The 6,455-nt window shown below is 43.2% G+C and overlaps 1 pseudogene; it reads right to left on the minus strand.

Annotated features, from left to right (window-relative positions):
* Nucleotides 1-4,782: 4,782 nt before the first annotated feature.
* Nucleotides 4,783-6,024, minus strand: LOC105551777 (annotated as a pseudogene).
* Nucleotides 6,025-6,455: the final 431 nt, after the last annotated feature.

Consider the following 6,455-nt stretch of genomic DNA (forward strand, 5'->3'; position numbering starts at 1 on the left):
TTCTAAAGAGAAAAGGCAAAAGGCTAACCTAAATGTCCAGTGATCACATCAAACTCTAAAACGTTGAGATGCTCTGATTATCCCCTTTCCCCCTTCTACTCTGCTGATTCTTGCTCCTTCTCTTAGTTTCTGCAGGTGCAAAATGTAATTTCAAGTAAATCTGTTACAATAAAACATGAAAGATGAAAGACCTCCATTCTGGTCCTAGGCCATTACCTCTTCCACACTTTAATGGTAGGAAAAAACCAAAAAGGGTTTGAATAGATTGCTAGATTAGGAGATTCAGTACAATATCATCTATTCTTAGACTAGCTTAATAGTTCTGCAAAATGCCTATTTTTCATTAAAGCCAGTCATACCATCATCTACAATAGATAAGTCAGAAAATGTTTTGTTTTCCACAGATTGTATACAGAAATCATTATGTAAGGAATAAGAAACCCAAATGTATTTAAGACCACAAAGAAAGATACATAGGTGGGGGAGAGCATTAGGGAAAACAGCTAATGCATGCTGGCCTTAATACCTAGGTGTTGGGTTGGTAGGTACAGCAAACCGCCATGGCACATGTTTACCTATGTAACAAACCTGCACATCCTGCATGGGTTCCTTGGAACTTAAAAAAAAATAAATTAAATTTAAATTTAAATTTAAAAATTATATATTTTTAAAAAAGAAAGATACAAAAAAAGGTGTCTTTAGTCAAGTACTTGACTGGATCTAGGTGTGTGTAGAGAAGTGTTTTATCTTAATTTCCTGGTCCATTATGTCTTTTCCTGGTCCATTATGTCTTTTACTTTGTTACTGCATTAAGCTGTTTGTAGTATGATGACAGCTTACTAATAAAAAAATGATTTCTAGCGGCCTTTCTAGTGGCTGGGCGCGGTGGCTCACGCCTGTAATCCCAGCACTTTGGGAGGCCAAGGCGGGCGGATCACGAGGTCTGGAGATCGAGACCATCCTGGCTGACATGGTGAAATCCCATCTTTACTAAAAATACAAAAAATTAGCTGGGCGTGGTGGCGGGCGCCTGCAGTCCCAGCTACTCTGGAGGCTGAGGCAGGAGAATGGTGTGAACCTGGGAGGTGGAGCTTGCAGTGAGCCGAGATGGCGCCACTGCACTCCAGCCTGGGCGACAGAGCAAGACTCCGTTTCAAAGAAAAAACAAAAGTGATTTCTATATTTTTAGGTTTTCAAAAATTTTTAAATTCAATTAGTTTTTTTCACCCTGCCCATCCCTCAAAATTAACTTCTAATTAAGCATTTTGGCTGAAAATGTTCCCTCAATACATTAGAATAACCCGGTTATTCCTGGGCTCAAGCTCCTGGGCTCAAGCAGTTCTCCCACCTCAGCCTCCTGAGTAGCTTGGACAACAGGCATGTGCCATCACATGTGTCTAATTTTTATTTTTATTTTTTTTTGTAGAATGGAGGTCTCACTGTGTTGCCCAGGTTGGTCTCAAACTCCTGGGCCCAAGGGATCCTCCTGTCTTGGCCTCCCAAAAGTGCTGGGATTACAGGCCTGAGGCCTTGGGCCCAGCCTGAATGATTCGTTTCATCCTAGAGTATTTGTTTACCTTCAGACATGGGCTATGAGAACATCTAGAGGGTTAGAAATAAATGTTTAAAGACCAAGATACTTATTTAATATATTATTTCTTTCCTGACTTTCCCTTCATTTTTCAGGTTTATGACATTTTTGTCTTTATTTAAAATATTAATTCAAGCCAACAAGTATTATAAAAATGACATATTAGTTTTTGTGCACAAAGAACAGAGGAAATGGAATTTTACTTTGCCAGTTTCAGAGACCATAGCACTCAAGCTTCTCATCATCAGTATATTTGGATGAAAAGATAGTCTTTGTCATGAAAGTATATGCACCCACATTTAGCCATGGACAAAACTTTCCTGGAAGGAAGCAGAGATTTTTTTTTTGTTATTATTTTGGGAAAGTGTACTGAGGCATATCTCTAAAAATAAAATAGCACTTCATCAGTACTGGTCATTTTTTAGCCACGTATGACAAATGATCACATATGCTCATAAAAATCTAAAAGGAACTGAATGTTGTTCTCTTCTGAAATGGCTAAGTATCTTTCCTTTAAACTGTATTTTAAAACAAAAACAAATTTTACCACTTTGATTGAAGAAAATGCAGGAAGCCATATGGTCCCACCCAAAGTTCCTGCATGCAAAATATCATGGGGAGGAAGGTTCAAGGTGTTTTTAAGAACATAACTTTTATGTTTCTGCCCTTTAACAATGGCACTTCCTGTTTTGTCCTCTAACTATAATGAGGCTATCAAGAAAGATTATGAACTTCTCCTTTTTGCACAGGGAATAGCATGTGTATACCATCTTACCACGTGTGTAGAATTCAAACTAAGTATTGCCATTACTCAATTCTCCTGAGGTCCAACAAGTTGATCTATGGTCTCCCAACAAGGGTTGGAATATTCAGTAATTTATAGTTACCTAGTCATAAATCTGGTATTGAAGTCAACAGAATGTGCAGTATTCCTTGTCTCAAATACACATGAAGCTACATGTTGCAACTAAATGGCCCCCGTGTTCTACTAGAAGTTATTAACAACCCTTAACAGATTAGGATTCAGTGATTGCCTCCTTCTAAGGCAATTCTTTTTTCTTCTTTTTCCTTTCAAAAAAGAGAAAAAGAAAGGAAGAAAATAGGAAAAGAGGATAAAAGGAAGGAAAGAAGGAAGAAAGAAAGGAAGTGTGGAAGAGGGAGGAAAAATGAAGGAAGGAAAGAAAAATAGAGTAGAATGGGAAGATCATGACTTCAAGTGAAAAAGAAGCTACTTTCAATAATCAGAGTACCTGTTGCTTCCCAAAATTAGAAAAAAAATGTGTTTTTAGGGCCGGGTGCGGTGGCTCATGCCTGTGATCCCAGCGCTTTGGAAGGCCAAGGCAGGCGGATCACTTGAGGCCAAGAGTTTGAGACCAGCCTGGCCAATATGTTAAAACCCCATCTCTACTAAAAATACAAAAATTAGCTGGGCATGGTGGCGGGCGCCTGTAATCCCAGCTACTCTGGAGGCTGAGGCAGGAGAATCACTTGAACCCGGGAGACAGAGGTTGCAGTGAGCCGAGAATGCACCACTGCACTCCAGCCTGGATGACAGTGAGATTCAGTCTCAAAAATAAATAACTAAATAAATAAATAAAAATAAATTTCTTTAGGCATTTCTTATTATAATTAATGGTTTATGTTTGGTCTTTAAAAAAAAAAACGAAAAAAGGACATGTTTTAGACGTAGATTCCAGATTGTTATCCATACCGAATGATACTAAAACAATAACACATTTGCTAAAGCAAAAGATAAGAAAAACACAAAGAATGCTATTGGTATAGCTAATACAGTGGCAAAGTTGTTAAGACTGCTAATCCCTTTTGGAAATCTGTGCAACTTGATGAGCAGATGCACAAAAGATAATAGTGGGAGATCTGAGATAACCAACGATAGTTAGAAAAGTCCATTTTTAGCAGAATGCATTCCGGGGCAGAAATAAGTGTAAATGCAGATTTTCTGGCATAAAAACTAAAGTGATTAGGCTTTCTTGACTAATATTTCTATGAATTTATAAAACTGAAATCAGACCAGCCTGGGCAACATAGGGAGACCTCGTTTCTACAAAAAAATTAAAAAATTAGCCAGGCCTTGTGGCATGAGGTTGTAGTCCCAGCTACTCGGTAGGCTGAGGCAGGAGGATTGCTTGAGCCCAGGAGATCAAGGCTATAGTAACCCATGATTGTGCCATTGCACTCTAGCCTGGGCAGCAGAACAAGACCCTGTCTCAAAACAACAACAAACAACGAAAAAAGAAAAAAACCTGAAATCACCATAAGCAATTGTCAAAAACAATTGTTTTCTCCTTTCATAAATAGTAAACATTTTGTAAAATAATTGTGCTCTAAAAATTATCACCAGTATGGCCGGGTGCGGTGGCTCACGCCTGTAATCCCAGCACTTTGGGAGGCTAAGGTCGCCCCCCACCCCCCTGCCGCCGCTTTCTTTTAACATTATAAGCATTATACAAACATTTTAAACCAAATTACTCTTTTTGACCCAGGGTCGTGATAAGAACCATCCCGTTACAAAGTGGTGGTGTATCTATGCTTGCTTTTACTTTTTCTGGCCCCTCACAATCTCTGGCTGTTGCTTCTCTGTCGTCTCTTGGTTGTTCCTTAACAGTCTATTTTTATTTCTGTAAAATACTCACTGAAAGTACCAACCTTATTGTTACATAGTTTAAAAGAAGCCCCAGCACTAAGCCAGGCTTTCAATAACATTCCAACTTCAACAGTTCCTCCTTGCCCTCGGATATAGCTCCTTCTCACCTGTCATGGACTTAGGAACCATTGAGCCTATAAACAAGCACATTGGTATAAGTCCATAGGCCAGGTGAAGACCTAGATGGTAAAGTACATGGGCGTTGTGACCCCACTATTGACCTCCAGGCTAATGAAGGACTGACTTAGTGAGCAGTTCCAAGACCACTGAGCTCATGGTTCCCTGTGGCTGTCTCCATTATACCTCCATCATAACCTGGGCTTCAGGAGGGGCCTCTGAATTCCCCCTTCCACATTTGGAACAGTATGAGGGATGCAGCAGAGTCCAAAAACTGAGTGACCAGCTTCAGGGTGCCAATGGGGGACGCTGACAAACCAATCACAAAGTTGGTGCCATTTGCTCTTGGGCAGGAGAGGTGAGGCCCAGGTAAGAGCGGCAGCTGGAAAGTGAAGGGCAGACCTGGCTCTCAGTAACGGTAGGGATCAGACTCAAAGGGGCCGTCACGGGACATGCCCAGGTACAGGGCCTGCTTCTCAGTCAGCTTGGTCAGTTTCTCATTCAGCTTGCTCCAGTGGGCTTCAAGCACTGCTTCCTCCAGCTTCTTGGGCCCAAAGTGAACCCTAATGGGGTACTTGTCTGGGTGAGTCCACAGCTCAATCTGTGCCATCACCTGGTTGGTGAGGGAGTTATTCATCAAAGAGCTGGGGTGGCCCGTAACACAACCCAGGTTGACCAGCCGGCCCTCAGCCAGCAGGATGATGCAGCACCCGTTCTTTAACCAGGAACAGTCCACCTGGGCTTGACGTTCATCTTCCCGACAGCGTTCTTGTTGAGCCACTTGACATCAATCTCCATGTCAAAGTGCCAGTGTTACCATGATGACATCATCCTTCATCTGCTTAAAGTGCCAATCGAGGATGCTGTCATTACAGCCTGTGGTGGCGACAAAGATGTCCTCCTGACAGGCCTTGTCCATGCTTGTCACCTCATAGCCCTCCATGGCAGCCTGCAGTGCACTGATGGGGTCAATCTCAGTGACAATGATGCGGGCCCCAAAACCCCTGAGGGCCTGGGCACAGTCCTTACCCACATTGTCATAGCCCACTATCACTACTACCTTGCTGGCAGTCACCACGTCTGTGGCCTGCATGATGCCATCTGTGAGGGGCGCTGGCTTGCTCTTGGTGACAGAGCTGTTCACATTGATGACAGGCACCTTCAAGATCCCATTGGCCATCATCTTGTGTAAGTCGTGGACCCCAGTCCGGGTCTCTTTGGAGATGCCTCGATGCCCAACAGGAGCTGTGGGAACTTGGTGTGGAGGAATGACATTGAGGGGCCCGTCCTTTTAGTTTGCTGCCTGCTGGATGCACCACTGCTACTCCTAGTCTGTTTCTCCCTTCCAGGCGTACACTGGAATGCCAGCCTTGGCAATGGCAGTGCCGCATGGTCCTGGGTGGAGAACAGGTTGCCGCTGGACCACTGCCCCTCAGCAGCCGGAGAGATGAGGGTCTCAATGAGGACGGCGGTCTCCACAGTCCATGTGCAGACGGCCAGTGATGCGGGTGCCTTTCAGTGGTTTGGAGGTCGAGTACAACTCCTACCCGCACATCAGGTCCAGCATCTCATCCTCTGCAGTGTCCAGGGTCTTGTGTCCCCAGGCAGCCAGATCCGTATCAGTGACTTTGCAGGGCAGTTTGTCAGACATGCTGGAGGCGCTTCTGCATGGAGTGAGGGACACAGGCGAAGGGAGCCAGGCCTCTGACTAGGGACAGACATGGCACAGGCTGCGCCGGGCAGAGCAGTTTAGGTTTTTATATAATTTCTCATAAGTAAACAGTTCATAAATTGATACTTTTGATTCATTTACAATATCAGTCAGGTCAGAGAATTAGGGAGTAGATAAAAAATATGTATACCCATATATATATATATATTTTTGAGACAGGGTCTGGTTCTGTTGCCCAAGCAGGAGTTCAGTGGCACAATCTTGGCTCACTGCAGCCTCAACTCAAGCAATCCTCCTACCTCAGCCTCCCAAGTAGCTGGAACTACAGGCATGCCACCACACCGGGCTAGTTTTTGTATTTTTTGTAGAGGGTTTACCAGAAGTAGATACATAATTTTTAAAAACCCTTT

This window comes from Mandrillus leucophaeus, unplaced genomic scaffold, assembly GCF_000951045.1.
Source record: "Mandrillus leucophaeus isolate KB7577 unplaced genomic scaffold, Mleu.le_1.0 Scaffold532, whole genome shotgun sequence".
Classification (NCBI taxonomy): domain Eukaryota; kingdom Metazoa; phylum Chordata; class Mammalia; order Primates; family Cercopithecidae; genus Mandrillus; species Mandrillus leucophaeus.